At 38.6% G+C, this 9,429-nt stretch overlaps 1 protein-coding gene across 2 annotated transcripts in view; it reads right to left on the bottom strand.

Annotated features, from left to right (window-relative positions):
* Positions 1 to 1,125: 1,125 nt before the first annotated feature.
* Positions 1,126 to 9,429, bottom strand: part of SNX13 (sorting nexin 13) — a 199,788-nt gene continuing 191,484 nt past the window's right edge. For both annotated transcript variants that reach the window (XM_078342628.1, XM_078342621.1), the window contains one exon: positions 1,126 to 1,218. The gene's annotated coding sequence lies outside the window, so the exon portion shown is untranslated. The remainder of the gene's footprint in view (positions 1,219 to 9,429) is intronic.

Raw genomic sequence — 9,429 nt, 5'->3', positions numbered from 1 at the left:
TTCTTACAGTTACCATGGTCAGGTTGATAGGGTATCATTACTCTCACTCTATAGCTGAAAAGCTATTGCTTAAAAGATCCTGAGATAAAATGTCTAGTAAGTAACAGAGCTAGAGGAAGAATTATAATCTCCTGACTGGGATTTGTTCTTGAGAATTTTAGTCTTGAGACATAGATTTGCTAAGTCATCAAATTTTTCTGACAGTTGTCTCCTTCTAATAATTTACTTGAAAACTCTAATTAGTGCTGACAAAAGAGGCTCCTGACACCTGATAAAATATCAAAAGCCAAGTTGGATGAATCATCCATGCTACAGATCAGAATAGATTAATCTGTTCAATGAAGCAGCATACATACACTAGGCATACAACTGTCCTGAAGATAAGTCAGATGACTCGACCCCACTATCTGACTTCACCATTTTAAAGTGGGGACCCTAAGCAGTTTTTTTGGTTGTTGATTTTTTTTAAATTTTTTATTTTTTACTGCATTTTAGGTTTTGGGGTACATGTGCAGAGCATGCAATACAGTTGCATAGGTACACACATAGCAGTGTGTTTTGTTTGCTTTCTCCCCTTCACCCACATTTGGCATTTCTCCCCAGGCTATCCCTCCCCACCTCCCCCTCCCACTGGCCCTCCCCTTTTCCCCCCAATAGACCCCAGTGTTTAGTACTCCCCTCTCTGTGTCCATGTGTTCTCATTTTTCATCACCCGCCTATGAGTGAGAATATGCAGTGTTTCATTTTCTGTTCTTGTGTCAGTTTGCTGAGAATGATGTTCTCCAGATTCATCCATGTCCCCACAAACCACACGAACTCATCATTTCTGATTGCTGCATAATATTCCATGGTGTATATGTGCCACATTTTCCCAATCCAGTCTATCATCAATGGGCATTTGGGTTGATTCCAGGTCTTTGCTATTGTAAACAGTGCTGCAATGAACATTCATGTGCATGTGTCCTTATAGCAGAACGATTTATAGTCCTTTGGGTATATACCCTAAGCAATTTTAACTTTGCCACTGACATTTTTCTCAGCCAGAAATGTGGTCAGTGACTACACGTCACCAAAAGTGATACGAAGAATATGAAATTGGGCAAAGCATCAAGGCACTTACCTGCAATCCCAGCTACTCAGGAAGTTGAGGTGGGAGGATTGCTTGAGTCCAGGAGTTTGAGGTTGCAGTAAGCTATGATTAGGCCACAGCACTCTAGCCTGTGTGACAGAGCAAGACCTTTTGATATGGCACATCAAAAGAGTTTAACTCTCGATGCAAAATGCAAAATGCTTTCTCTCTTGACTGTGATGATTGTGACTTGTAATAATGGAAGACTATCAGTCTTGCTTCAGCAAGAGAAATAACAGCTACATGAAAGGCAGGAGGTTGACTGGCTCCCAGATCAAATAAATAAATAAACAAAAACTATGCTGGTTCCCAGATCAAAAACAAATAAATAAACAAAAACTACAAAGGATCTTGTGGACACAATTAGGGAAAATTCAGTATGGTCTTTATGTTAGTGAATGCTATTGAATTACATTGACCAAATAATTTTCCCCTTCTTAACTATGAGCCCAAGACAACTAAGGAGTTGGTTTCTGTAGAATATTCTTGTTATTGGGACTGACACACTGAAGCATTTAAGGGTGAATTACTATGATTTTGTATCCTATTCTCAATGATTTGGGAAAAGGAAAATGTTAGCTGGAGCAAGTGTCATAAGAATTAATGATTTCGGGAAAGGAGTATATGAGTTTATTCTTTCTTCAACTTTTCTGTGAGTTGGAATGTTTTTACAATTTAAAAAATTACAGAGATAAAGGCAAAACAAATTTTATAATGGCAATGAAAAAATTGATATGAATAAAAATAAAAGTATCAATAAATCAAATTTCAATATAAACTTTCTATAGAAAATAATTCTGATGAAAATGCATACAAATTAGAAAAAGGCTTTAAGTGCTATATAAAAAATTTGAGTAATTAAATTGAATTATAGAGAATCATGAAAGTCATCAATGTTCGTATGATTTCAATTAAAATATTGTAATCATCAATCATTCATTGTAACCTCTTCCTTGTTAAACTAGGGGTCTCTAAACAAGGACATGCTAGTTTGGTCAAAATGGCTCATGCAGGAAAAAATATTACAAACTTGTCCTGGATGAGTGGCAAATGCTACTGCTGAAAACCTTGAGCTTTGGGGAATTGGAACTGCTAGGCTAGGTGGTTACTGATATACACTGAGTAAGAAATCGATTTGAGAGAGAAAGAGGGGAGCAAGGAGGATGTGGCTCACCAGCAGGTACTGCAGAAAAGACCTGAGTCTCAGATTTTTACTTCCTCCCCCAGGAAGAAAACGTCAGCTTGAATTTTGGGATTCCTTCCTGTGACACAGGCTCCGATACTTCTAAGCATCGTTCTTATGCAACCATAAGAGGAGGTAATCACCAGACTCATTTTATGGATGAGGAGACTGAGGGTCCTAAAGTTTAAGAAAGTTTAAGTCTTGCTGTCCCAAACAGCAAGACTCCAACCTGTTATCCCTTAATCTAAATCTGCTTTAAAATGTAATGTGGAGGCCCCAGAATAAAAGGGTCTCCAGTATTATTCTAAGCTCTGAATTCTGTAAGGATATTGATTTAATCAAGATGTGTCTTTAAAAAAAAAAAATTGATCCATTGCTTTTGTTCCAGTTGCTTTTGGTTTCCAGTTGCTCAAAAATTGGAGAAACCAAGATTTTTGTTTGTTTTGTTAAATAATTGCTAGTAAACCATAAAAACATCAATTAATTCACCATTTTTGGTCATTGTTCTGAAATGACATACTCAGAACAATAGATACATGGAATGGCCATTTGATAAATGATCTAATAATTCTGTAAGAACCTCACAACAGTGTTCTTTTAACTTAAAAGAAACGTGCCAAGAAACATTCTGTTCTGGATCATAATGTGGCAGTTGGTTTGTATTTATAAATGACCCCTGGTCACCATGCAGAAAAGAGGCCTGATTTAATAATATCACTGAGTAATATTTGCTCAATTATATCATTCCTATTGGTTACAAAAGCATGAAAAATCTATGGTATACTTTTCGCTGTGAAATTAAAAAGCAACGAGATCACATCAGGTTCTCCAGTCTGAACTAAGTGCCTACTTTGTTTTTTTTTTTCTTTCTCTCTCTCTTTTAAAAAAAAAAATGGGACAGGGAGGGGATAGGGGAGTGGGAGGGTGAGTGATGGGGGTGTCTCATAAAAAGAAGCCCTTCACTTCAAAGGGACGTCTGGCAGGGAGCAGGTGGGCTGCTCTCCAGGGAAGGTGCAGGGACAGTTGCTGTGCTGAAATGCACATGTGGCAGCACAGCAAATGAGGAGCACTGGTAGATCAAAAGGAAACCTGAAAATCACAGGTCACCCTCACTCTGTACCTCTCAACTAGGATTACCAGATCAGGCATTTGAAAGGGAGTGCCCGATCTTTACAAGGTCAAGAGCCACGGACTTCGGTGAGTCTGTAATAGATCTGAGTCAGTTTCAGTGCTGCCAAGTACAGAATACATTCCAGCTGGAAAAACTCAGGTAGCTCCCAAAGCTCTTCAGAGGTTGCGGAGGAAACCTGCATTATACTGGCTTCTAAACAGGTTCTTCTGAAGTATCTCCAGTGTCTAAACAGCCTCTCCAGAAGGGCTTATTTAACAATATTGACAAAGAGTGATAAAACTTTTCCAAAATTTGCTCTATTTTGTTTTGCCAGTGCTCCCATCAGGTAAAAATGGGACAACCTTCTGCCATTTTGCCCTTGGACAAGGTCGCCACTCATGCAATGACACCATTTGTAAATATTTCATGTATAAATGCATCTAGTTTCAATACATCACTCTTGAGCCCTGGTCTTTGTTTTTGGTTAGAAAAAAGACAATACATTTCTAGGTTTACTTGGATTGAAGTTTCTATATGCAATTTGAGCAGAATCAAGGCAGTTTACAGCATATATTATGCAACTGTGTGGCTATGGCATAGGGCCTGGTAGGGTTTGTTTCTTTCCTTCCACTTTATGAAGAGCAAAATAATCTAGTCACTGATTCTATTAACTGTGAATATGATAAGTTCATATGCTGTTATGTGTTCTGAGTTTCTTACTTTTTTTTATTCTTAATTTTTATTTTAGGTTTGGGGCACATGAGAAGGTTTGTTACATAAATAAACGTGTTCCATGGGGGTTTGTTGTACATATTATTACATTGCCCAGGAATTAAGCTCAGTACCCAATAGTTATCCTTTCTGCTCCTCTCTCCTTCCACGCATCCACTTCAAGCGGACCCCAGTGTCTGTAGTTTCCTTCCTTGTGTTCATAAGTTCTCATCATTTAGCTCCCATTTTAAGTGAGAACATGGGGTGTTTGGTTTTCTGTTCCTGCATTAGTTTCCTAAGGATGATAGCCTCCAGCTCCATCCATGCTCCTGCAAAAGACATGACTCATTCTTTTTATGGCCACATAGTATTCCATGGTGTATATGTACCACATTTTCTTTATCTGGACTATCACTGATAGGCATTTAGGCTGATTCTGTGTCTTTGCTATTGTGAATACTGCTGCAATGAACATTTGTGTTCATGTGTCTTTATGGTAGATGCTTTATATCCCTCTGGGTATATACCAAGAAATGGGATTGCTGGTTGAATGGTAGTTCTGCTTTTAGCTCTTTGAGGAATTGCTACACTGCTTTCCAGTTCTAGGTACCCAAGCAGAGAGAACATGACTTAAACATTTATTGGACTGGATTTGTTATTTTGTAAAATTGCGTTGACAGACACACTGAACCATGCAAGATGAGATATGAAATGTAATAAACCTCACGAATTATCCACAGAGCAAAATTTACTTTTCTTTAAACTGCCCAGATTCTTTAGCACCAGCTGAGGAGGAAAAGGTGGTGGAATTAGATGGTTCAACTAATTTACACTCCCACCAACAGTGTATAAGGGTTCCCTTTTCTCCACAACTTCATCAGCATCTGCTATTTTTTGGCTTTTTTTTACTCAGGTGAGATGGTATTTGTTATTTTGATTTGCATTTCTTTAATGATCAGTGATGCTGAGCTTTTTCTCATATGCTTGTTGGCCACATGTATGTCTTCTTTTGAGAAGTGTCTGTTCATGTTCTTTGTCCACTTTTTAATGGGATTGATTTTCTCTTTTAAATTTAAGTTTGTTAAAGATGCTGGAAATTAGACCTTTGTCAGATGCATAGTTTGCAAATATTTTCTCCCATTCTGTAGGTCGTTTCTTTCTTTTAAAGCCCTTAACTCAATCTCAATGAAGACTTGATATTATTGATGCAAAATTTTGACTAGTTCAACAGGACACCTCAAATGCTGGCTTAAGAATTAAAAAGTCAGCCAATAACATTTTGTTCATGTGCGTCTTATAGATCCCATTTCCAAAATTAAATGTTTTATTGACTCCTACGTTTTAAACTAAACACGTCAAAAAGCATATATAAAAAATAGTCATGATTTGGTGTTCCTTGGAGGAAAGACTCTCTAGACTAAAAATAATCTATTTTTTTTCTAGCTGTAATCACATTTGTATGGATAATATAAGCCACCATTATGAAGGCCTTTTCCTCCTCAGCTGGTGCTAAAGAATCTGGGCAGTTTAAAGAAAAGTAAATTTTGCTCTGTGGATAATTCGTGAGGTTTATTACATTTCATATCTCATCTTGCATGGTTCAGTGTGTCTGTCAACGCAATTTTACAAAATAACAAATCCAGTCCAATAAATGTTTAAGTCATGTTCTCTCTGCTTGGGTACCTAGAACTGCTGGATTATTTGATTTAATTATACAAGAGCAAATCAATAAAACACTATCACTAGAAAATTACAAGCTTTGCCTGCTCAATAAATTTATTCATTTCACCACCAGAAAACATGCCAAATAGTCTGGCAGAAAATTCAAATGATTTGATGATATTTGATTAAAACTGAAGTAAAATCAATGGGGAGAAAACCTCAGTCATTTGTAGTGAAACCCCAACAGGGAACTCAGATCACATAAGAATTAAGTCAACTACTGGATAATATTTAAGATTCACTATTTGAAAAACCTGGTCTTTAGAGACAAGGACTGAAAAAATCCAATTCAATTATAAATGTTTCTGTTTCTGAAATGCAAGTACTGTTAACTTTTTATTATTTTCAGCAAAGAAAACTGATGAGAAATCATCACTGAATGGATGAGTGAGGCAGTGCAACAGGGTGGAGTGGGGTGGGGGGCTAGGCAGAAATAATAGATCCAGCTGCACCGAGGCAGGTGTAGGGTGGCAGTTATCCATGCAATGGTATCTTAAGCCAAGCATCCTGTGGCAGAATTTTGGTTATGCCTAACCTGTCATGGTTTCTGCCCATGTTGTTTTTCCACCTTTCCCATAGATTCTGGCAGCCTACATAGACTTTCGATAGACTCAATTTCTGCTTGAAGCCATGTTTTTACTGTTGTTTGCAACCAAGGATCAGACAAGTATAAAATATAATGAAGGAAGAGGAATTATGGCAAATAAGGGAACGCAAATAAACAGAACCCAACTAATTTATCTAGCTGAGAAACTGGCAACTTTTCTTAGGAAGTTGTGAAACAGCTGACCAAACAGTTGAATTTTATACCTCAGGGTGCTGAGGCTGCTGTATAAAGGCAAATAAGAAAGACTTATGATGTTGGAACACATTAAATATGGCTGTTTTGTTCTACAAAAAAAAACAAAGAAATCTGGGCAGACAGTAGCCTGTTTGAAAGTACACAGCTTAAATGTGATTCAACTGCTGAATCCAACAACTTCTGGATTTCCTCTTATGGGAGTTAATCAACTTCTTTAATGTTAATCAACTTCTTTAATGTTCTACCAGCTGGAGTTGTCAGTTACTTTCCATCAAATCCTGGAATACACAGGAAGTGGGGTCCCAGTTCGCTCAAGAGGAGAACAAGACCTGATATGTGTCCTGTTGCCTAAAGTGGGCACAGGGAGAGCCTCTTTTATGGGGCTCTCTATATAAACAAGACTAACTGCATTTGATCTTGACTCATGTTGAGTCCAGACATTCAAGGGCTGGACTGCCCAGACACAAGTCTCCCCTGTATTCAGATTCGTGTTTGTACCTCCAATTCCCTCAGCGGCGCCTATCTCCAGGGCCCTTGGCCACTTGTTTTTACATCAGCTTCCATGGCAAAAGCCAGCCATGCCTCACATCATGCACGCAGCTCCATATCTCTGCTCTCCTTCTGGCTTCTCCATTGCTGCTGGAGCATGAAAGCCAGGGATCCTTCTAATGGTCCACTGTGTGTACTGTGGAAGTGTGGAATTAATATCCTGTAAAGAGCTCATACCCTGTAGGGTAAATCTTTGGCCAATAGGAAATGGAGGCTGTTAAATAAATTCTTCTCCTTTCTCTCCTGAGACAGGCTTTCCTAAATAATTTGTTAGCTCACGTGACCTCTCAGAAAATGGTCTTGTGAGGTAGAGCAATCAGTTGCACTCAGTATTAGATGATGCCAGCTCCAAAGTGTACGCGCTCGTACTTGCCCTCACTCCTTCTCTGCTGCATTCCTATTTTTCTCATTCCTGCTTCTCTGGGACTGCACTCCTAAAAATGTATTCGAACATAAGATTTCATGGGTTCTAGCTTCTACAGAAGCTGGTCTAAAATGACCCTGATATTGAAAACTATATCCCTTATTTCCAATCATCCTCTTAGATTTCAGACTTAGCCCCTAATTTTTCCCTAAATTAAAAATGTTGTGCTGTATTTGGGTTGCATCTGCCAGCTTTATATTCAAGGTCTACATATAGCAATTAATTTAGAGGACAGTCTGGGAACCAATGTGGTATTTGTTGTTGGGTCCAGACTTCAAAAGAGGCCACTTTGTTTCCTGACACTTCCCGGTCTTGGTGAAGTTCTCCTCATTTTTGAGCTGCGCCACACCATTTGGCAACACAGTTTCTATGTGTTCCCAATTTTTGGAAAGCCATTTGCTATTCATAAAACTTCTTTTCCAGTCTTGTGCGCACATGTACGTTCACACATTTTCTCAGGGTTCCTGATGACTCCCAATCTCCAACGGAGGAAAAGACTCTGAAATCTGAAATTAGCCTTACAACCCATACCCTATTTTATTTTTCTTTATTCATTAAATGCTCATCTGAATTAGGCTGCTAATGACAGATTTCATCACCAGAAGGCATTATGCATTCTAGAGGCTGTTAATCTTTTCTAATAGCTCATCCATATGTAAGTGTATCGACTGCCACTGCCTCTCTTCATTACACTGCCATTTTCCCAGGAGTAGTGATGAGAAATAATAAAGTGACTAAAGTTTATTGGCTATTTATTTTTTAATATAAGCACCTTTTATCATAGGAGAGGTAAAGTTAGAAGTAAGCTAACGGCTACTAAGAAAAGCCAAAAATATTTCATCCCAAAATATACTCCTTCTTTGATATATTTTGGGATGGATATTCAGAAGACCTGTAGACTGAAATAGCCTGTAAAGCTGCCTTTTGTGGAGGAGGTTTGTATCTGTAGAGAAAAATCTACATTAGGGAAATAAATAGCCAGGCTTTCTCTAACAACGCCTCCCCTCCAGTCTGGATCTAGAAGACATTTATTCTTCTACAAGCTGCTACAAGTGAGATTGCATGTATATAACAAGACCACTCTAGCCATGCTTTTCCCCTTCTCTCCCTCCCATAACCTGTCTGACACACTCCAAGCCTCTATTCTTCTTAGGCGAAATACAAAGCAGGAGCAGGCATCTTAACATGGCAGAATCAGGACTAAGACACAGAGTGGGGAGTCGCTACACGCTTTTAAACATCTGGATCTCCTGAGAACTTCATCACAACACCACAAAGATGATGGTGCTAATTCACGAAGCATTCACTCTAATGATTCCATCGGGCCCCTCCTCCAACACGGGGGATTACAATTGCACATAAGATTTGGGCGGGGACATAGACCTAAACCATATCAAGTGTCAATCATCTGGGCCTTCTTTGAGTTTTTTTGTATGACTACTGCACACACATGTGTATGTTAATAAATTCGGTATGTCTTTTCTCCTATTAATCTGCCCTTTGTCAGTTGATTTTCTTCACACCTTCAGAAGACAAAGGGAAAACCCTCAGCCTGTACAGTTTTGGTGCTGTGAGCAGGATAACCAAAACTGTTCTGCTCTCCCAGAAGCGGAAGTCCAGGGAACCCAGAACCTGACAAGCTGGCAGAAGAGTAAGAATTCCTTAGCGGTTAGATTCTTGGTTGTCTGTGGAATCTGGGTGAGCGGATGGTAAAAATCACTTTCTCCTTTTTCCTTTTCTAAATTTAAAATTGTGAGAGAAAGATATTTATATAAACTGGTCTTATGTTTAGCAATTT

The sequence above is a fragment of the Callithrix jacchus genome, chromosome 11 (genome assembly GCF_049354715.1).
Source record: "Callithrix jacchus isolate 240 chromosome 11, calJac240_pri, whole genome shotgun sequence".
NCBI lineage: Eukaryota > Metazoa > Chordata > Mammalia > Primates > Cebidae > Callithrix > Callithrix jacchus.
This window is presented reverse-complemented; position numbering and strand designations above follow the sequence as displayed.